General features: G+C 41.0%; 1 protein-coding gene and 1 pseudogene across 17 annotated transcripts in view; both read left to right on the top strand.

The window, feature by feature from the left end:
• ERC1 (ELKS/RAB6-interacting/CAST family member 1) overlaps nucleotides 1-23,421 on the top strand; it is a 387,721-nt gene that overhangs the window by 276,705 nt on the left and 87,595 nt on the right. The gene's annotated exons all lie outside the window — the stretch shown is intronic.
• LOC149747933 (small ribosomal subunit protein uS13 pseudogene) overlaps nucleotides 1-23,421 on the top strand; it is a 44,504-nt pseudogene extending 21,083 nt beyond the window's left edge.

Raw genomic sequence — 23,421 nt, 5'->3', positions numbered from 1 at the left:
CCTGTAATCATAAGATGTAAGCTCAGTCTTGCTCTGAAGCCTCCTTTGAAAAGCATTCAGCAGGTGCTCTAATGTAGTGGGTTAGCATGGTGGCCCTCACCTCAGCGTCCAAACGGAGTATGAATGACCTTTTCCAAGGTAGTACTGTTAGGACCTAATGTTCCCCTTCCCATTGCCCCCTTCAGAACACACACACACACAGAGGCCTCCTAACTTTATAAGACAAAATCAGCGGCTTCTCCGCCCCTTCTCCATCTTACTGGAATGCGCTATAACAAGAGTCAGCAGACGTTTTTCTGTAAAGGTCCGGATAGAATGCGTGGTGGGCTTTGTAGGACACGTGGACTCTTGCACAACTGCTCACTCTCCATTGAGGTGTAGCCAGCTTGTTAATAAATAAATGCGGCTGTGCTCCTGTACAACCGTATTTACAAATACAAGCGGCACAGCGTTTCCACTCCTGGGCATATGCCCCAAAGAACTGAAAACAAACACTCAAACAGATACTTGTACACGTATGTTCAGAGCAGCACAGTTCACAGTAGCCAAAGGGCGGAAGCAGCTCGGGTGTTGTTGGCTGAATCCTGAGATGCGGAGCCGGGAGATGGGGGGGCCGACTGCAGTGCACCATTTTATGTGCGGGACTTGAGCATCTCTGGATTTGGTGTCCACATGGGTCCTGGATTGGTTAACTGTACTATACCTAGTTACTGTAGTGTCTGGGAAACCGTGTTGTGACACGTGTTTATTTAATCTTGAGGTTTTTTTGTTTTTGGGGGGTGGTTAGACTTGGGGCTAGGATCCATTGACGATGGTATTTTGTAGCGCAGTGTTTAAATAGTAATAGAAATGAGACAAACAGTTATTCATCTTTGTCAAGACTTACTGTTTGCAGTTTTCAAATGTATCTTCTTGAAATATGTCATCAAAATACTAAGATACATTTTAATGCCAGGAACTTTTTTCCTTTTTCAAGGTGTGCTTAACTTACTAGTCAGTTTAAAATGCACCCAAATAAAAATTAATTGCTTTGAAGAGGGAAGTTGAGATAATGTAGTAATTGCTATGTAGAGAAATTATATACAACCTAAACCTAGCTACTGACATTTTGATGGTCCTTAAGACATTATTTCCTACAAACTACTAGATGAATTTTGTGATTGGTATCAATTTTCACACATGCCACAAAAATCATCCTTTTTGCTTCCAGGTTAAGAATTCAAGGCTTATCTAGAAGTGAACGTTAGTTTTTTAAACGCCAGTTTCTCACGTATCTCTCCAGTTAGTTGATCCTCTAGAGTGTGATTCATTTTGCAGTGTGTTTTACGCTGCCTGGTGGGCTGCAAAGGCGCGCGGCTCTTCCTAGTGAGGAACACTCCATGACCAGGGCAGATGACCCGCCCCTGCCTCTTCCAGGTTTGGATGTCTTCTTTAGCAGGACACAGCCAGAGGTCATTAAGAAGGAAATGTCTGTGTCTCTTGTTTCAACAGTTTTAGTATTCATTCATTAAAGAACTTCCATTACTGAGTTCTTTTTAGGAAACTTGTTGGCCTGTGTGGTCAATGGTGAAGAATCAGCTTAGGGGAAAAAAATGTATAATATTTTACAATATAACGTGACAAGACTTCCTATCAGGGCTTATGAAGACCTTGTCCCTTGAGATATGAGCAATCACATTGCCATCAATTTCATCATCATTTCTTTTCTCTCTTTTTGATTCACTGGAAAGCCTTGAGCCTTGATACGTTTGCAGTTTAATCGTTGTGGTTCCCCTGGGCCTCCACTTTCATGCTAAGGGTTTGAACACCTGAGGCACGTGTACAGTCCAGTCATCTCCGTGATAGGGGACGGTGTGGCGGAGCTCATGAGCCAGACTCCATGTTTTCACTCGGCCTGTCTCTTACTGTTTTGTACCTGTTGTTCCCAAATATATACAATCAAGTAGGTCTTTACTGAATTAAAGTAAATTTGTCTCAGTGTACCCCCAAAGGATCGGGGCATTGGAGTCAGCTCTATGGTCATAATACAGGGTTTGTACAAGGGGAAGCATAAGTTAATATTAGTATGTGACTGGCCTTTGGCTTGGAGGCTTCAGTAAATCTGTAAAGTGAGATTGATTCTGATCAGTAGATTTTTTGTCTAGCTAAAAACTGTTTGGCATCTTGACTTAAAAGTAGTTCTTTCTGATAACTAGGAATGTGGTTTTTGTTTGTCTTAGTGGCGTTAAGCATTTTATTCAAACAGTTGAGAACATAAAAGATAGCTTGGTGATTATACTTAGAGCTTAATGTCAAAAGCCCTTTTCATTTTCAACAAACACATAACCTTTACAGCTGGTTATATTTCCTGTTCTCCTTGACGAGAGGTTGGCCCTATTGCCAGTCCTGGTTTGGAGTATCTATACTGTCTGCACGGGTTGCTCTGATGGCAGTGCCGGTCTCCAAGCCCAGCCGATGGACGCCCTGGCAGGTCTGTCCCCAGCATTACTCCAGCTCGTGCTCTTTATTGCCTTATGTAGGGGGAACCAGGGAACCAGGCTCACGGTCCCTTGCTTTTTTATTTTAAGCACCGAAAGGCGGCCTTCTTGGTTTATGAGTTTTAAAGTCTGGGAAAAGGCTCAAGAGGGAAATTTGACTTGGGGAATGTTATTTTCTTGAATGGGTAAATAAAGTCAGGGAAAAACGGAGGACAAAGGAAAGGAGATCAGAGGATGGGATGCATTTAGGTTTGTTCAATAGTTCTGTCACCATAATAATTCACTCAGAAAGGATTCATTTTGAATAGTGTTAAAAGCAACTGGCCTGGGGCGAGTGCAGGCCAGCTCTGAGGAACTGTGGTGGACTGAGACCTACTGTATTTTTTCAGTGATTCCGGGGCTGCCCAGGTGTCCTGATTTAAAGGCTGCTTCTTGAGTCTGGAAGTCGTATCTTGTTCCGAGGTTTACTGTGATAAAGCACATAGCCCTAGGGACGGTACTGCTGACTCCTTGAGTCACTTTCCAGGCTGGCTGTACTGACCCAACCCCGTGATTTATTTATGCCATACCATAGTAGGAATGACAGTCGTGTAAGCCACACATGGTTTCTGGGATGGGTATTTGACTGGGGAAGTGCCATAAATCCATGAAGTGAGATAGGGCAGAGCCAGCCGCAGCTCGTGTCATGTCCAAGAGATCTCTTCCTGTTTCATAGGGATGTACAGTCCAGAACCGGTTAAGTTCAGCATCCTTCTCGGAATGTGTCCTCGGGCTTTTTGTGTGCTGTTTCAGTCTACCCAATCTTTGATTTGTTGCTTACAAACCTAAAAAATAGCTCTGAAATGTACTTGTCACTAATACTTTCTCTTGAATTTACTTCTATAAAGTAGAACTGACTTAGATATTTTAGATTGTCGCTCATAGGCTTTTCAGGAAATTTTTGTTTGGAAAATTCTTCACTGGGCTCTAAGCCGCGGTCAGTCGTCCTCTTTTGATGCCAGCGTTGCAATAAGCTTAGGGTTCTGCCTAGCTTTCGGAGCTTCATTGGATTCCCCAGCTCTGATAAAGAAAATCTGTTAGAACTGCACTTAGGATTTATATGGGTAGCCAAATACGGACAGCATGAGATTTTTTCATTTTAACCTGAATGAAATAGTCTTGTTGTTTTCATTAAACTGTTTATTTTGAGATTACTGTAGAGTCACATGTATTTGTAGGAAATAATACAGAGAGATCCCCTGTACTCTTAAGGTAGTTTCCCCAGTGGTAACGTCTTGCAAAACCACGATGTGATTTTGTGCACAGTATCACAACCACAGACGCTGATGTCATCAAGATACACCACGGAGATTCCCTTTTATAACCACACCTACTTCCCTCTCATCCCTGCCCCCTCCTCATCTCTTGGCAGACGCTGATCTGTTTTCTGTTTCCATAATTCTGTCATTTCAAGAATGTTATCTAAATGGAACCATACCGTATGTAATCTTCTCAGAGTTTTTTTCACTCTGCATAATTATCTGGAGATTCATCGAGATTGTTGTGTCTACAGCAGTTCCTTCCTCTTTATTACCGAGTGACACTGCATAGTGTGGATGTAATACAGTTTGTTTAATTTTCCTGGATTGTTTCCAGTTTTGGCCATCATGAATAAACCTGCTATAAGTATTTGTGTACAGATTTTTTTTTTTTTTTTTTTTTTTTTTTTTTTTTTCGGTACGCGGGCCTCTCACTGCTGTGGCCTCTCCCGTTGCGGAGCACAGGCTCCGGACGCGCAGGCTCAACGGCCATGGCTCACGGGCGCAGCCGCTCCGCGGCATGGGGGATCCTCCCGGACCGGGGCACAAACCCGTGTCCCCTGCATCGGCAGGTGGACTCTCAACCACTGCGCCACCAGGGAAGCCCTGTGTACAGATTTTTGTGTGAACTCAAGTTTTCACTTTTCTGGAATAAATGCCCAGGTATACAGTTGCTGGATCATACGGTAGTTGCGCGTTTAATATTTTAGGAAATTGCTGAACAGTTTTCCAGACTGGCAGTGCCATGTTATGTTCTCAGCAGCACTGGACAAATGATCCTGTTATTCTCCATCTTCACCAGCATTTGCCGTTGTCTCTATTCTTATTTTAGCAAGTTTGATAGTTGTATAGTGATAGCTCATTGTGTTTTGTTTTTTTATATATAAATTTATTTATTTGTTTTTATATTTGGCCGCGTTGGGTCTTCATAGCTGTGTGCGGGCTTTCTCTAGTTTCAGCGCGCGGGGGCTACTCTTCGTTGTGGTCCGCGGGCTTCTCATTGTCGTGGCTTCTCTTGTGGCGGAGCACGGGCTCTAGGCACACGGGCTTCAGTAGTTGTGGCTGGCGGGCTCTAGAGCGCAGGGTCAGTAGTTGTGGCGCACGGGCTTAGCTTCTCTGGGGCATGTGGGATCTTCCCGGACCAGGGCTCGAACCCGTGTCCCCTGCATTGGCAGGTGGATTCTTAACCACTGCACCACCAGGGAAGCCCTCTCACTGTGGTTTTAATTTGCATTTCCCTAAAGGAGAATGATGTTGAATATCTTTTTCATGTGCTTATTTGCCCTCTATATGCTTTTCAGCCTTCTTCCCATTTTCTAATGAGTTTTTTTTTTTTTTTTTACTGTTGAGTTTTGAGAGTTCTTTATTCTGAATAGTAGTCTTTTGTCAGATAATGTGGTTTGCAAATATTTTCTCCCAGTCTGTACCTTATCTTTTCATCCTCTCAACAGAGACTTTTAACTAACTCTGGCTTTAGTTATTGGACTTTTTTTTTTAATTAATAAACTTTATTTTTTAGGTTCACAGCAAAATTGGGCAGAAGGACACAGAGTTCCCATTCCTCCCATCCCTGTATACGCAAGGTCTCCCCCAGTGGCAACTGCGGGCACATTTATCATAATCAGTGACCCTACATTGGTGCATCACTGTCACCCAAAGTCCATAGTTTACATTAGGGTTCGCTCATAGTTTTGCATGTTCTGTGGGTTTTGACAGATGTACGGTGACATGTACTCACCATTGTAGTATCATACAGAGTATTTTCGCTGTCCCAGGAGTCCTCTGTGCTCTCCTTATTATCTCCTTATCCCTCCCTCCCCCCAACCGCTGGCAACCACTAATCTTTTCACAGTCTCCATAATTTTGCCTTTTCCAAAATGTCATATAGTTGGAATTGTATAGTATGTAGCCTTGTCAAATGGCCTCTTTCACTTAGTAATATGAATTTAAGTTCCTTTCATGCCTTTTTCATGGCTTTATAGCTCATTTCTTTTTAGCACCAAATAATATTTTATTGTCTGGATGTGCCACAGTTTATCCACTCACCCACTGAAGGATTTTCTAAGTTTTGGCAATTATGAATAAGGCTGCTGTAAACATCCCTGTCCGGGTTTCTGTGGGGGATAGTTTTTAGTTCACTTGGGTAAATACAAAGCAGTGTGTTTTCTGGATCATGTGGTCAGAGTAGGGCTAGTTTTGTGAGTACGAAACTGCCTAACTGTCTTCCAAAGTGGCCGTACGTTTTTGCGCTTCCACCAGCAGTGAACGCGAGTCCCTGTTTCTCCACATCCTCACCAGCGTTGGTGTTGTTAGTGTTCAGATTTTGGCCCTTTTAATAGGTGTGTAGTGGTGTCTCATCATTTCAGTTTGCATATCCCTGATGATACGGAGCATCTTTCATGGGTGCATCGTCTTTGGCGATGTGCCCGGGAGTTCTGCCCATTTTTTAATCAGGTTCTCATTGTTGAGTCTTAAGAACTGTTTGCATATTTTGGATAACAGTCCTTTATCAGATGTGTCTTTTGCAAATATTTTCTCCCAGTCTGTGACTGGACTTCTCAGTCTCTTGATATTTGAAATTTTTAAACATGTTTTTTTAAAATAAAATAACAGTACATGCTTCTCAACAGAAGTATCCAGAATATAAAGATTTATATGCTTAAAGAATTTAAGATTCTCTTATTTTAATGCAGAGACATTATTAATGAAATGCAGGGGGAAATAATTTCTAGATGTATGTGATTAACCAGTCAACTTGGAAAGGGTTTATTTTCCAGTTTTACAAGTGTCATTTACAAATAACTTTTTAGAAGAAAACAACCAGTTCCTTTTCTCATATGGTTAAACAGTTGATAAATAAATCACTACTTAGTGTATACTGCCTCAAAAGGCCCAAAGACCCATTCGGCCTCCTTTCCATCCAACACAATATATGGAAATCCCCTGCTCTCCCTGGAGCTTCCGAAGGCCTAAGGCTTCACCCACCTCCTTGCTTCCTGGGGCTCTTAGGGGTCACCGGACTCCATCCACCCAAGACTGCATCACGCCTCCCCACTCCACTCACCTAGACGGTTTCTCAGGATAACACCTTAGGATTGAGTTCTTATCTTGGCTCAATGCTTAGTGTGACCTTGTTACATGGAAGACATTTAGTAAATGTGTACTGAACTGACCTGAACCAGCAGAGGCAAGAGGGATTAGAAGACTGCATTTTAAGTGAAAAGAATTTAAAAGGCACTAAGAAAGGGAAGCATATATTTGGGGAACATAAGAATTTTCCAAATATTCAAGCATCAGGCTGGGAAAATTGGTTGGGAGCCAAACTGCAAATGGTTTGAATGTTATCGTGTGTAGTTTGTGAATTTGTATAATTATCTTTTACATAGAATGGTGAATTTTTGTGGCTAGAATGTTCTTCGAATTCATAATCTTAATCCAGAAAATATCAAATTGAGATCTGTCAGTAGATCCTCAAATAATCTCTCATTGCCTGCACCTTTGGTCTTAGGCTCTTAAAGCAGTTACCCTCAAGTATGACGGGACACGTACAGAGTAGTCACAGAAATTTGTGAAAATTAAAATAATACACAAGTAGAGATTATCTGGGGAGTTTTACTTTCTGTTGCTCTCTCTCTTTCGGTTTCTTTCAAAGTATGTACAAATAAATCGTATATTCATGATCTCCTGTGTAAGACAATGCGTATTTATCTAGAACAGGACCACTTTGTTTGAAATATCTTTTTTCTTTTTAAAATGTTGTCTTGTGTGCCGTCTAAGCATGTGTACTCAACCCGATCTCTTAGTTCTCATTGTGATAAAATTCTAGGGTATGAGAAGCAATGAGTCATCTCACCCAGAGGTGTATTTGGGTAAATCAAATAATGAACTTCATAAACTAAGATATAATGTGATGTTGTTGTTTTTTCTTTGCAAAAGTCTTTTAATTTTCTTAACTTCCTAGGGTAGTTGCAGAGATATGGTACATTAAGGATTCCTGCTCTGCAGAGATTGCTGTAGAAACTAACATAGAGAAGATATCTGAACTCTTAGCCAATCAGCAAAAGATAATAAGGCCCTTCGTCAACTTTGATACAATTCACAGGAGGTCATTTTCATTTTGCCTCATATGACTCAAGCAGGAACATTCCCCGGTAATGTTGTATTTTAATCCCTATAAAATTTCCTAATATCAGTCTGATCATGAAAGAGCCATTGAAAATCCACATTTTATTTGTACTCTTTATACTAATTTCTTTTTCTAATTTAATTTTTATTTTATATTGGAGTATAGTTGATTTACGATGTTGTGTTAGTTTCAGGTGTACAGCAAAGTGATTCAGTTATACATACATATGTATATATATATCCTTTTTCAGATTCTTTTCCCAATATTAGGTTATTACAGAATATAGGTAATAACAGGAATATAGGTAATATAGGTTATTACAGAATATTGAGTAGAGTTCCCTGTACAGTAGGTCCTTGTTGATTATCTATTTTATATATCGTAGTGTGTATATATTAATCCTAAACTCCTAAATTATCCCTCCCCCCAACCTTTCCCCTTTGGTAACCATGAGTTTGTTTTCGAAGTCTGTGAGTCTGTTTCTACTTTGTAAGTAAGTTCATTTGTATCATTTTTTTTAGATTCCACATATAAGTGATATCACATGGTATTTGTCTTTCCCTGTCTGACTTATTTCACTTAGTATGGTAATCTCTAGGTCCATCCACATTGCTGCAGATGGCATTGTTTCATTCTTTTTTATGGCTGAGTAGTATTCCATTGTGTGTGTGTGCACGCACGCACGCACATGTATGTATGTATGTATACATATACACCTTGTGTGTGCGTATGTGTGTGTATATGTATACAGCACATCTTCCATATTTATCTGTTGAGGGACATTTTGGTTGCTTCCATGTCTTGGCTATTGTAAATAGTGCTGCCATGAACAAAGTGGGGGGGTGCGTGTATCTTTTTGAATGGTTTTCTCCAGTTATAAGTCTTACTTTGTTCTCCAAGATAATTGAGGCAAGAGATCCAACATTTATCAGCTCTTTGCGTAACTGAGATTTAAGGAGTAGACTTTACACGATACAGCTTACAGATTGCTTTAAATAAAATATCTAGACGTATTTGCTCATCTTAGAAATTCAGCAGCCAGTTAGCCCATCAAATGCCAGTTCATACGGATCACCTGGCTCCGTAAGACTTGTATTCAGTGCACCTGGGCTTAAGGAAGAGCAAAATCAGGCACGGCACCTTGGACAAACTTTTGGCAAGCAATTGTTTAGCACTGAGGAGAAAGAATAGCATTTCTAAATATTAAAAAGACAGTTAGGTGGAAGAATGATTAAATTTCTTTAACGTGGCCTAAAGGGATAGAATTAAGGAATTTACAAGAGAAGCTTTCAGGATTGATTTTATAAAGTCATTTCTAAGCGCGGGGTTATCACAGCTAGTGTAGGCCGCTTTGGGATAGCTAGAATTCCATGTCTTTAAATGTGTCTAAGCGTAAGCTGGAGGGTTACTTGACAGGAATGTAATGGAACAAAATCAAGCAATCATTTTCGTGGATGGATTTGGTGGTCTGTAAGGTCTTTTGCTGTTCTAAGAGTCTGTGATTCTAGTTTTGCTCTCTGTGATCTTGAAAGGCTAATTTATGGTCTCTTTCCACTTCTTTCCTGCTGTTTACTCCTCAACCCTGTTCAATGTGGCTTCTGCTCCCAGCATTGAAACTGCTTTCCAAACTAACCAGTAACATTCTAAAAGCTGAATCCAAAGGAGATTTTGCATTCTTTGTCTTGACTTGTCCATAAACACTTTAAAGTGTTTGATCACTTCTTACTTCTTGAAACTTTCTCTGGCTTCCAAGATACCACTCACTCACACCTTGTTTTCTACTAAGACTTTTGCCCTCAGTTCTTTACAGGCTTTTCTTCCACCAGCGCTATGTGCCCGCCCTGATCTTGGTGGACCCGTGTATTATTTCAGCTACCTTCTATGCTGACCATTTCCACACCCATCTTTAACTCAGGCCCATCAGTACAACTGCCTACTAGAAGTCTCCTCTCTCAAGTTCATAGGGTCGTTGTAAGGATTTATTACTTAATCCATGTAAAGTGCTTAGCAAAGCATCTAGCTGTGTAGCAATCATGGCAGTGTTGATCATGGTAAATTTTTTAGTTTTTAAACTTTAAAAAAACTTTTAGTTTTTTAGTTTTTAAACTTTAAAAAGTTTAATTAATGTTGAATCATTAATCATACCGTAAATTCTAAAACTTATTTTGAAATAATATTTTCAGTTGTCCTTTTCCTATATCTTTGAGAAGTAAAGCGATGGTTATTGCTTTACTATTTTTGAACATATTTTCCCTATTAAAAATAATACAATTGCTAATGCAGAAAAACTTCAAAATTTAAAAAAAAAACACTTTTATCAGAAGATTCTACATCTCCCCTCCTTGTATGCCTACCATCACCATGGGCCCCTTATATGTAAAATGGAAAAACAGGTGTAGAGGCCCTGCTTTCTAATTTATGCCTATCGCTTGACAAGCAGCTGGAACCTAAGGGAGGATGCAGAGAACACGGGATCCCAGCCGACAGTAGTAACAATTCATCTACCGAATGCAAGCATAGTCACTTGTGTATTCCTGTAGAATTTCCCCACCAGATGTTTCACTGGAGACCTGTGTAGGAGAGGAGTTGTTCTTATAATTTTTGCCAACAAACTGATAGGAGGTGAATGATGGAATTGTTGAATCACTAATACACTGCAGAGTTTGCTTTCAGCTGTTTTGTCCAGCAAGTACCTTGGTGACCTTCAGCATCTCAGCAGCCCAGCATCTTCAGGCCCCTCCCAGCACCCCAGCAGTCATGCATATATATCCCTACAGCTCTCATAGGGCTTCATAGACAGCTTGCAGAATATCTGGGATATTTGCTCATTGGAACTGTTCCTACTTTTTATTTCAGGCAGTGTACCACAAATCCAGACACTGGATGTTCTGTATAATGTTGGCTATTTTGTGAAATCAAGGCACACTGAGCTCTTGATTGTGCTAGAAGGTGGAGAATGAGTGCCATGATACACTGGCATTCTTCTAGCAGATGTCATAGCAAACAGACTCGGAATGCAGTGCAAGCTAAAGGCAAGGCAGACAGCCCCCATGGTAGCACCATGTGGACAGCTGGTATGGACATGTTATCTATCTACAACTGGAAAAGGTTAAGTAAACAGTGGGACAGTGACAAAGTGCAGAGATTAATTGCTTAAAGCATTCAATGATTCTTAAAACAGACATCCAAATAAATGGAGGGATTCTGGTGTTTGAGTTCTGAGAAACATTGTAAGAAGACTTTATTTTCCTTTGGAAACAGAAACCTACTAAGAAGAGAAGACACAGTAAATGATACAGCCCGAAGTGTGAATATAACCATAACCAGCAGACCACTATTTTGAAGGGACTGTATCTTTATAAGGGAAGTTCATATTCTGAAGTGTTCTGTTCATATTATACTATCAAACATGAGGCATAAAGGACATACTATTATGAAACAGTAAAGACAAAATGAAAGAAAAGGCCGTATAAATCTTTCTGTACACATCATCCCCAGATGTTACTGTGAACCCGCTACTTAACTTCATCTCTTGAGGCTCATGCTAAGCGGTTTTTACCCCCCGGATTTCCAACACAAATCATTGGGTTTAAGACATAATCCACTGGGGATTTTGGTAGGATTTGAGTAAATCCCCAACAAAAACTCCCTTGGCTTGCGAGCTATTTTTAAAGGCAGAATTTAGAAAGCAGAAGATCCTACATTCACCTGTCTATCTTGTGATGGCCCTTGCCATGAAGATAGGAGGAAATTTGCCTATAAATACATCATGAAATGCTCGCCTTTCAGACAATCTGTTGGGTAGAACCACTGCACATGAGCCATCTCTGCGTGATATCTCTGAGTTCAGTGACGGTCAGTCTCAGGAGTATCTGCAGTATCATCAGATTTAAGAGTTTGAAAAGCTGATCATCTTACAGTGGAACTGGAAGATTTTGTATGTACTTAGTGAATTTGGAAAAGTAAATACAAATATTAAAAACCCAGTCTTGGCAAGGATGTGGGGAATCAGGGAAACCTAACACCTTACTGTTGGTCTTTTAAATCAGTTGTTTCGGATTTCCCTGGTGGCGCAGTGGTTAAGAATCCGCCTGCCAATGCAGGGGGACACGGGTTTGAGCCCTGGTCTGGGAAGATCCCACATGCCGCGGAGCAACTAAGCACGTGCGCCACAACTACTGAGCCTGCGTGCCACAACTACTGAGGCCATGCGCCACAACTACTGAGCCTGCACTCTAGAGCCTGTGCGCCTAGAGCCCATGCTCAGCAACAGGAGAAGCCACCTCAGTGAGAAGCCCGCACACTGCAACAAAGAGTAGCTCCCGCTTGCCGCAACTAGAGAAAGCCCACGTGCGGCAACAAGACCCAACGCAGCCAAAAATAAATAAATAAATAAATTTATTAAAATATCAATCAATCGATCAATTGTTTCTGTAAAGTAGTGGGTTCCAAAAGTACCTGCAAAGCTTCTTAAAAGCATAGGTGGGGATTCCCTGATGGCACAGTGGTTGAGAGTCCGCCTGCCGATGCAGGGGACACGGGTTCATGCCCCAGTCCGGGAGGATCCCACATGCCGCGGAGCGGCTGGTCCCGTGAGCCATGGCCGCTGAGCCTGTACGTCCGGAGCCTGTACTCTGCAACGGGAGAGGCCACAACAGTGAGAGGCCCGCGTACCGCAAAAAAAAAAAAAAAATGTATAGGTGGCTTGGCTGTCCCCTGAAATTCAAATTCGGTAGGTCAGGAGTAGAGAACAGCCTTCCATTTGTAATAATTTCTGTTATGTTTGAGAATCACTGCTTGTAAAGCAAGTCTGCTATACTTCTTTGAGTTACACACCTTTCCATGGTGGTGGACTTAGTTTAGCATTCTTGAGCTCTTCTTGGTTCTGCAGGTAAATCTACTTCCCTCTCGTAAGTCCTTCCCTCTGTAGGCACTTTGGGTTGACTTTCTTGTGCTAAGAATTTCCATGTCCATTTTCTCTTTATATATTACACTTCAGCATCACATAAATCTTGTATCTTCAAAGATAGGGCTTGTTTCTGGTTTTTGCTGTTCTGGTGTTTGGGGTTGATTTTCCAGAGGAAATGGGAGCAGCTAGGTCTTTGTTCTGCCATCTTGAAATCAGGAATCCAATACTGTATTGGAGTGCCAAAATTTTTGACCAGAAGGCATAGCAGCTTTAGGGGAAAGTAAGTCAAGGGAGGCTTTTTTCCTTTTAAGACGAGCATCAGTAATTGTGGTATGAAAAATAAATCATTTTAGATCAAATAAAACACGTTCTTCCTTTTTATGAGTTCTCTCTGGAAACAGATGGACATTAGGTAGAATTCAGTAATGACTTCTACACTGAACCAGAGATAGAGACAAATCACTAGTGAGCTGTGATTGTATAGAGAACAAAGCCCGAGACGCTCATCTGAATGATACTGTTTTCCTTCCTGGTGTAATGTTTCACCATAAATTGTAATTCCTGCTTAACATATTGAAGGGACTGTTGGTCTCCACATCTTTGGGTATCACAAAAGATATATCATCAATTGAATCCTCTAACATGGAGAATGTAGATATACATTTTACATACAATTTGATAGTTGACTAATTTTATAGTTCTAGATTTGTTTTAAAGAAAGGTACTGTGTGCCAGTATTTTTCAACTGACTTTGGAGCCTCTAAATTTTTAGTGGATCTTATTCTAATCAGTGAGTAAAATGACATATTAAATGAGCAGACATTGTCTTAACAAGGTATGCCTTTCTCTTCTAGCTTTTTTTTTTTTTAAAGAATGTATTCTGCGGTTAATTCCTATCTCAATTTCTCTTCTAATTTTTAGATTCCAGTTATATTGTCATTTTACTATTTGTAGACTTTTCATAGATTTTCCCTCTTGTATACAAAATGCTAAGTGGATTTAAAACATTTAATTAAAACTAGTTAGGACATATGTTTAACCTGCTCCGACGAAAATAACAGAGCAAACTGTGTACAAATGTATGTCTCTTTCTTGTCAAAGTCCAAACTGGTATATTAATTCTGCTCTATAAAGTTATCATGAGTTCAAAGTCATCCTTTCTTGTTTCTCCACCATTCCTGTGGTTTTACCCCCATTCACGTAATCCACGGTGGCTCACTGACGCATGGCACCCCAGAAGCAGGAGTGGGGAGGGGAGGGCACACTGAGCTACAAAAGGAACAAGCTACTTTGATTAAGTATAATTCAAAAGTAAAGGAACTTAGAGTATCAAAAACAAGAGTCTGGAAGTCATACTCAGCATAAGGCGATCTCTAGATACAATATTGTTTAGAGGAGATTGTGTTGTCCTGATCTATCATGAAGATAAGGTTTGTCTATGAAGTGGTAAGGATTTTTTTTTAAATAACGAATGTAGGAACTGAGGATCCGACTGGTCTCAAAATAGTCACCTAGACAGCTTTCCACTTACTCCCTTGGTGCTGCCATTGCTAAAAATATGTCTGTAATCCTTTTCTTGGCAGTTGCCTCCAGAGCTGGTTAACGAGGTGCCCCTGAAAACAAATATATTCTTATCCTCACTGTGGTCCTAAAACATATCATCTTGACTGGTTGTCTAACTTCAGTGTCCAGACTTGATGTCAGAACTTAAATTCAGTTTAGTAAAAAGGATGTTTGTCATAATTCCAAATACATAAATAATGTAATAGATTTTGAAGTCAGTTTTTTTTTTTTTTTTTTTTTTGCGGTACGCGGGCCTCTCACTGTTGTGGCCTCTCCCATCGCGGAGCACAGGCTCCGGACTCGCAGGCTCAGCGACCATGGCTCACGGGCCTAGCCACTCCGCGGCATGTGGGATCTTCCCAGACCGGGGCACGAACCCGTGTCCCCTGCATCGGCAGGCGGACTCTCAACCACTGCGCCACCAGGGAAGCCCTGAAGTCAGTTTTAAAGATAAATTTGGCAGCATTATTGAATAAATGTTTTTATATAACTTCCTAAAATGAATTCTTTGAAGAACTTATCTTTCATTTGAAGTGTAAGTAGAGGTATATTTTATGAGGGAAGCAACTGGATGTTTGCTGTATTTTAAGGAAACATAGGATAAGAAGAATCATCTTTATGTACTGGTAATATTAAACTTCCAGTAGTCCCAAGGGAGCTGGAATCGAGGACATTTACTTTGGGGCAAGCCGATTTAATCATGGAATGTTTATGCCGTATTTATGGTGCCCATGTGCACAGTATGGTGAGCTTGGACAACTGTATACACTTGTAATTGCCACCATAGTCGAGCTATAATCCACTTCCAAAAGCTCTCGTGGGCCTTTCTAGTTATTCTGCAGCCCCGTCCCCGGTCCCGGGCAGCCACTGATCTGCTTTATATCTCTCTGTGGACTAGGTTATAATTTTTATATTTAAACAAATGGAAAAGATATAGGCTCTTTTTTTTTTTTTTTCCTGACACATGGAATACAGTCATCAAGTTTTTGCCTGTCTGAGAAGCAGGCAGAAGCTTTATAGCAGAAGTATCAATATCACAGTAAAACTCTGTTTTCCAAACTTATCATAACTTGTGGTGGGTTGGATATATCAAAATGCTCATTTTTCAGAAAAAGTGAGGAGAAAAACTGAATACAGCTTTTCTGCACAAAATTTTGTTCAATCAGCCTCCTTTCCTGAGCTGTAACTACCAGCAGTTTCTGCCTTTATGTTAATTTTGATTCTTTTCAAGGACTTCTGAAATACAGAAGTTCGTCCATAGCGGGGTAACTTCTCTACCCATTCTCTTGCCAGTGTGTCTGTTTCCCCTGTTTCAGGAGGTGGAACAGGGCTGGCCCCTTGCCGTGAGAAGGTCACATGAGGGAGGACCCCAGCTCGTGCTGCTGGATCAAATGCCCTCAGATAGTCTATGTTTGGTGACGTTTGAAAGTTTCTTTCCAGCATCAAAACATATGTCCAACACTGATTGTGTGTTTCGTATTCTTTGAATAGTATAGCGATTTATCACAGCCCTCCTGTGACTCTGGAATCCAGAGTCAGACAGCAGCATTCTATTCTTACTTCTTTAAAAACTTTTTTTGTAATGTAAGAATTCTGCTCATAATACATCTCTAGCAGGAGCCTCCTGACCCTTCTGCTTCCAGAATCACTTCGTCTCTCCTCTTTGCCTCTAAGTCAGTCTTTGTAAGACCTTGCTTTACTTTTCTGGAACTTTTGATGCTTCTATATTATATTCAAAATCAAATCATTCCTTATTCAGCATTTTGAGTACCCTCTGTCTGCCGGGTTCAGGTTAGAACCCTCAAGGGTGTCACAGTCTGTGTTTACTCCTTCCTGCCATTCCAGACCATCCGTGCTCCGATTCAAAGCTACCTTTTCAGCATCCCCCTCACTCTGTCCTTTCCCTATAGAAACCCTCCAATCCAGTCATGCCGTGTGTCCTCACACGACCTGTGCTTTTATACACATCACTTTCTCTGTCTTTCTTATTATCTCTGTCAAAATAAGGCCCACTGACCTTCCGTGTCCTCGGCCCCAGGTGATTTTCTTTGTCTGCGGTATGACTTACTTCAGCACGTATGGCCCATACAATTTATTGGCACTTAGTTAGCATTTTCGTTTCATCTCATTCTCTCTGCTGAAATCTTACAGTTAAAAAGGACAGACTTGCCACTCAAAGCAAAATCATTTGTACAGTACCTCTGATAACCTCTTTACACACCTAGTCAGGAGAAGCCCTGTCATTTTTTAGGCCTCCCAGTTCTACTTATTAACAGGAGATAATACATTAGATGATCACTTTATAAACTGAAATCTATATCTTTGTGACTGTCCTCCCTTTAGTGTCATATGTGCTTTCTAGAGAGACACAGATTAAAATCCTATTTCTGCCTTTCCTGTTTCTGCTCTTCTAGTATCAGTCATGCTCTGTGGGTAAATCTTTTTGGATTAATATGCCCTTGTATAACCCCATCCTGTCACCTTCCTTTGGATCCCTCTACTTTTAATTGCCTCTTGAATAATGGCCTCCAGAATTGAACCTACTTCTCCAGTTGTCCTCTGTCTAGTTAGAGAAAAGCAAAACTCTTCTTTTAATGAAATGTGAATTGGCCGGAGCTAGTGGTCTCTTTCTAGTCTTGGTTTTTTTCATGTTTTCAAATTTTGATATCCCCTACTCTAACCCTCTGCTCAGTTGCTTTCCATGCTGCTGGACTGAAAAAAAAAAAAAAAGCCTTAAAAATACAGTGGGACTTCCCTGGTGACGCAGTGGTTGAGAATCTGCCTGCTAATGCAGGGGACGCGGGTTCGAGCCCTGGTCTGGGAAGATCCCACATGCCAAGGAGCAACTGGGCCCATGAGCCACTGCTGAGCCTGCGCATCTGGAGCCTGTGCTCCGCAACAGGAGAGGCCGCGATAGTGAGAGGCCCGCGCAGCACAATGAAGAGTGACCCCCGCTTGCCACAACTAGAGAAAGCCCTCGCACGGAAATGAAGACCCAACACAGCCAAAAATAAATAAATAAATAAAAAAGCCAAGCATTTGAAGCCCTTTTAAAAATAAATAAATAAATAAAATACTGTGAAGCCCAGCTTCAGAATAAGTGAAAACGTTGGAGCAGTTGGGAACCACTACGACAGATGGGAATGGAGTCAGAACTGGAGGAGCTGTTGGTTCAGGGTGCATGTATGAAGTGCCTGCTGGTGCCAGGAGCCGTTCTTGGCACTTGGGACACATAACACAATACACAGACACCCTGCCTTCGTGGAGCTTGTATTCCAGCTGTTTCTGAGCAAAGACTTTAGGCAAAAAAAAAAAAAAAAAAAAGACTGGCAGATAATATCAGAGTATAGAGTAACTGAAGCCAAAAGAAAAGAAGAGAAAAAAGTGTAAATGGTTCAGGCACACGCAATGTAGAAAATTAACAATATGTGCAAGCTTTTGGTATTCACAGTCGTGAACCACAACTCTAGAAGGAAAATAATACATTTTAAAAATTAAAGATAGGAGCATTCACGATAGCCAAAAGGTGGAAGCAACCCCAATGTCCATCAACTGATGAATGGACAAAGCGTGACGGCTGCGCACAGTGGCATACTATTCAGCTTTGAAACAGGGAGATTCCGACACATGCTGCCACAGGGATGAACCTTGAGGACTTTATGTTCAGTGACGTAAGCCGGTCACAGAAGGACAGATACTGTGTGGCTGCCTTTACGTGAGGCTCCAGAGTAGCCTGATTCATAGAGACAAGGAGAGGGTGGTTTGCCAGGGACTTCGGGAAGGAGGATGGAGATTGTTTAATACATAGTTCAAGTTGTGCAAGACAAAGAGTTCTGGAGACGGTTGCTCTGCAGTATGAATGTCCTTAACACTGCTGCACTGTACCCTTAAACACGGTTAAGATGGTAAATGTTATGTGTATTTTTTTTTTAATCTGTGAAAACCTTTTCATTTCTAGTTGTCACAAAATAGTTCTGTCATTATGACTGGTAAGGGGGTCCTTTTTTAGAGTAATCAAAATGAAAACAAACATTTTTTTACAGGTGTTTAAACCCTGGAAATCTGTTTCAGGTCCCTGGGGACCCACAGACCCCTGGCAGGGAATCCTAGCTGCAGCCTCTGATCAGCCAGCTTGGGAAACAGCATTTGGAACCTCGTGCCACTGGCCAGCGTGGCCCCTGTGGCCAAGCTCTTGGCTCAGGGAGAATGGATGGTGCTTAAGCAGATGGGACCTGGGCTGTACCCTGGCCACTGGGAGCCCAGGGAGCACTTTGCAGCAAGGCAGCGGGTGGCAGGGGCCTGGCACCACTCGCTTTCCCCGTCCTGGGGGCACGCCCAGCCCACCCCCCCTTCAGGTGACAGCCTCCTGTCCCTGGTCTTGGTTTAAAAGCGGTTAAGATGGTAAATTTTATGTGTATTTTACCACAATTAAGAAGAAAAAAAGTTTAAAAATTAGCAAAGCAACAAATTGAAAGACCAAGAAACTCAACATTAAAAGAAAACTTTAAAGACATAAGCCATGATTATAGTATAGTTGGGGAAGCAGACCCATGTAGAAGAACTGAAGGACCTTCACAGAGCAGGTGCCTATTAATCTAAACTGTGAAAGTGCTGGGAGGGAATATGCTGAACAGAGAGAAGTTAGCAGCCGGGGAGGAGAAAGCTCGGGCCTTTCAGGTGGAGCGTGTGGCATAAAACTAAGTGAAAACAAGCCATGTCTCAGTGACACACAGTCCTTGGAAGACAGTGAGGAAGGAGTAGATAGAAAATCGTAGCTGGCCAGATATTGGGCCCAAGTGTCTGATACACTAAGAAACCTGATGGAAGTGATGCTGGAAGCAGGACAGCGAGAACAGCAGTGAGGTCAGAGGAGGCGTTTTAAGAACCGTGCAGGCCTGCGATAAAAGGATGCTGGGGACCATGATAGTGGACATGCGGGTGCGAAGCGGTGGGTTCATTAAAAACTATTAGAAAGGAAGAATCCACAAAACTTGCATACTGGTTCTGGGGAACAAAGAGGAAATCAAACTTTTTCAGTGTTCTCAGGCTGTGGGCCTGGAAGTGTGGTGATTCAGTTAACGTTGAATGGGAGATTCGTTATGACGGATGGAAGACCTGACTTAGTGTAGACGTTTTATATTAAAGGTAATGCTGAGTATCTAAGTAAAGGCTCCCTAGAGAGGACATAAGGAGATGTTCGGGGACCAGATTTGGAAGTTCAGGTATTTCAGCCATGCTTGCCCACTGAGCTTTCGTAAGGTGGCGTATCGGCCCCACCCTCTGAGGCCTCCGTGAGGGAGGCTGGAGGACCTCCTCGCCAAGGGAAATGAAGGGGTGAAAGAGATTTCACCCCGGATAGTTAACTGGTTAAATTACAAGTAAAGGAGGCATCAGTAAGAGAATCTGGATTTCAGATTCATCTTAAAATTGGAGTAAACTGTGCCTACATGTCTTTGACAGTAATACGTCCAAAGCTACTGATCTCACTGTTGCTTTCATCTGCTCTCTTTCCTCGTGTTTTCTGGATTATGAAACACGATTATTTAATCGTTCCGTTTGGAATACCCAGTTGGAGGAAGAGGGAAGAATAAACTGTTATAATATCCCTTCATTCATACTCCTTTTCTGTCTTGCATTTCTGTTAAACACACGCTTACCTAGGACTCACTCTTAAATTGCTAACCACTGTCATTTACTAGTAAGAGAGGGCTCGTGTGTTGTCCTTAAGGATTCAGGAGTTACCAGCAGGATTTTGAGCTCCATTTGCCTTGGGTATTTGCCTCTTGTTTCTGAAATTTGCTGGAAGGGGGAGGGGAACAGAGAAGGTGGTCTTACCATTTCTTGAAGCTCAAATGCCACAGCAGAACTTTTAGAGACATCTTGATTCTATTAGAATTTGCAGGTCAAAGGGCAGGTTCAACTGTTCTGGTAGTTTACAGCACCAGGGATGGTGTGACTAGACTAATGCCTTAAAGTTGGATTTCTGTTACTACCTACTCATTATGCAAGTCAGGGGGCCTGTTAGTCATGCAGTAGGGAATTACTAATCACTTTGAAAGGTTCTGTGTCCACATTTTCAATTTTTTTTATTTTTAACTGAGGAAAAGCCACTAAGAGAACAAGGAGAGTGATTTGGCAGGAAGAGCGTTTTAGTTCTTCTTTTGTCTGGGCTTGTGGCCTATGTATGTTCCCTTTTGTGTTTCATGTGCTTGTGTTACTCCCTATGGGCTTATGGGAGATGAAGTCAGGAAGTGTTCCACCAGCAAGTGTTCCTTTTCTGTGGAGAGCCTTGGATTAGTAAAGCTTTTGAAGTTGATTATTAATCCCCAGGAAGGTTCATTTTCTTTGAAATAGCCGTATTAGTGTTAGAATAGCTGACTTTCAGCTCTCAAGTAATTGACTCTGATTAGAATGGAATTATTTCAGGCATTTTTATTTCCTTCTTCACAGTTTTCTGTATCTTGCCATTTTTCACCAATGAATGAACATTACTTTGTTATCAGAAAATACCTCTTTTTCAAAGAAGCAGTTATATTAAGAATAGGTGGCTACTAAAATAAAATCCTTTTTGCTATTTGCTTTTCTTCACTCTAAATTCCATTCCCTCTGAAAAGCAGGGTATTCTTAAAATTTTTTAGCTTAGACACTTGAATGTTCTTTGTAAAACTTAACCACATAAGCTCAACTACAAATATGGTCTTTACTATCACATGTATTGAGGGAACAAGAGTTTTTCTTATTCCCAAAAAATTAGATGGCTGTTACTACTTATCAGCTTTGTTTTTGTTCCTGTCCTCCAAATGGTTTTCAAGAAGTTGTTCTTCCCATGGTGTCCGTTTCAAATTTACCAAAATTATAGGGAAAACAGTACAATCTCTGTCCCCTTCCAAAAACAAGAGAAAAACCTGAAAGCTAATAAACCCACAAAAGATACTAACATTACCCAGAGTTTACATGATCATATGTGCAATATGTAATCAAAACATTTCATTCTCTCGACTGTGAATTGCCGTTTATAGGCACATACACATGTAGAAGTCAATATCGAGAGTTTAGTTTTAAAATGGAAAGGACAGTGTTATGTTAATCCGCTAGGGAATTTTTAGAGGGTGAGAGCCTTGGGTATGGGAGAGAAAATTTGATTCTGTGCAGTTCATAGTATATTATCAGTGCTCAATAAAAAGTAAATAGCATCAATGACATAATAAAATTTCTATTTGAATCGTACAGAAAAAGAAAAAAAGACTTCAAAATATATATCTTATGAAAAAAGGCACCATTCCAATGGCTCAGACTCCAGTGCCACATCCTTTATTTTAAAATTTAGAATATGAATTGGCACCTGTTATATCATATTGCATTTGGGGAATGTGACATTTTACCCCAGAGATTAACTGTACCACACTAGCTGGCCAAGCATATCATTTATAAAAGAATTTGGAATTCAGTCAAGATGTTTCAACAGTATAGGATAATTTTTACCATTTCGTATTATGACGCTTCTTTCCTTAAGTACAGAATGGAACTCAGATCCTATCGCCTTTTATCTTGCGTTCGGCAGAAGTTCTCATGACTTGGTCTAACTGGACAGAGTAATTTATCTTTCATTCGTCGTCTGTTATTTGCCTGCCGCTAAATGTGTCATTCTGACTATTGGTGCACAGAAATGCAGCCCCCTTATTGAGAAGGCACATTTCTCGTTCCAGCTTGTCAGCCTCTGGGCTCCCCAAAAGGGAACAGATGACAGCAATTAACAGGAAACTGCAGAGTGAGACCATCTTGAACTCCTTCACCTTTAAGCTCATTTCACCACTTAACATATTTTTTTCAAGTGGTCAGTGGATATATTTAGACCGTCGTTATCCCTTTGGTGTTGACTTCATGGGATAAGCCATCTGCCATTTCTTAGACTCATGTAGAGTGAGGACCGTGGAAAGTTATACTGAGGTCAATGAATCTTCCCTTCCAACAGCAAAGACTAGCTAAACAAATCCTCATTTCCATGATGTAAACTGATCTACGTCTTCCATTTGTTAGCACTGCTTGTTCAGGGTTCCCCAGACCTACCCATCTGAGTATGGAATATCCTTGTCAGAACGTGCAAAAGATAGTCTTCCAGTTTGTGGCTAAACTAAAACTCTTCCATATGACTGCTGTTGAAGCGTAATTGTCTTAACAAGAGACAGAAGCAAGGTTAAACTCGGGCAGTGCGTTCTCAGATCCAGCCTTGCCTCAGGTCAAAAGCTCAGGCCACTTTTATAGTTCCTGTAAATCAAATCTGTCTTCTTCCAGATGACTTATTACATAGAAGATGAGCTATAGAGGAATGCATTTGGACTATGAGACTAATTGTTCACCAACTTCATTCTGATTATTTTGTCAATTTCTCAGTTCAACGCCCCTCCCCTAAAATCCCACCTTCTTTTCCTTCTGGATATGAACCCAAAAATAGTTGTTAGGTAAACCACAAGGAATCAGTGAAGTTTAAATTGTTGTTTCAAAATGTGCAGATCACTGCCAAGTAAAGCCTTGACTGGAAACGTATTTGCATTGATGAGATAAAAAGATTCATAGATGTTCAGAGTGCCCCGGGAACAGCTGGCTGATTTCCTGAATCCTATTTACTAACGTTTACAGTTTGTTATACATTCTGTACATAAAAATGTTTTCAGTTTTAGTGGTGCCTCGTTTGCCTGGAAACCACAGAATACTTATCAAAAGAATGAGTCAAATGGGTAAAATGTATAGATGACAGGATAATTCTTACTTAAAAAAGAAGTCATTAACTTCGTTTACTTTCCAAGTTTAACTACAACTAGATCTAGGAACTCTTCATTAAGATGTCAGTATAACGACCTGATAAAGACATTTAGAGTCAAGAAGCCCTGAATGGGATTCCTGCCCGGACCATTTGCTTCACGTGTGAACTTGGGCAGCTGCATACACTCTCTAAGCCTTAGTTTCATCACCCATAAAATGGAGGTAACGGTAATAGTAACTTGAGGATTGCTGTGAGGACTAGATGGAAATCGGGATGTTTTCTTTCGT

Source organism: Delphinapterus leucas, chromosome 11 (assembly GCF_059928025.1).
Source record: "Delphinapterus leucas isolate spDelLeu-1000000601 "Yukka" chromosome 11, BTC_Dleu_Yukka2, whole genome shotgun sequence".
In the NCBI taxonomy this organism is placed as follows: domain Eukaryota; kingdom Metazoa; phylum Chordata; class Mammalia; order Artiodactyla; family Monodontidae; genus Delphinapterus; species Delphinapterus leucas.
This window is presented reverse-complemented; position numbering and strand designations above follow the sequence as displayed.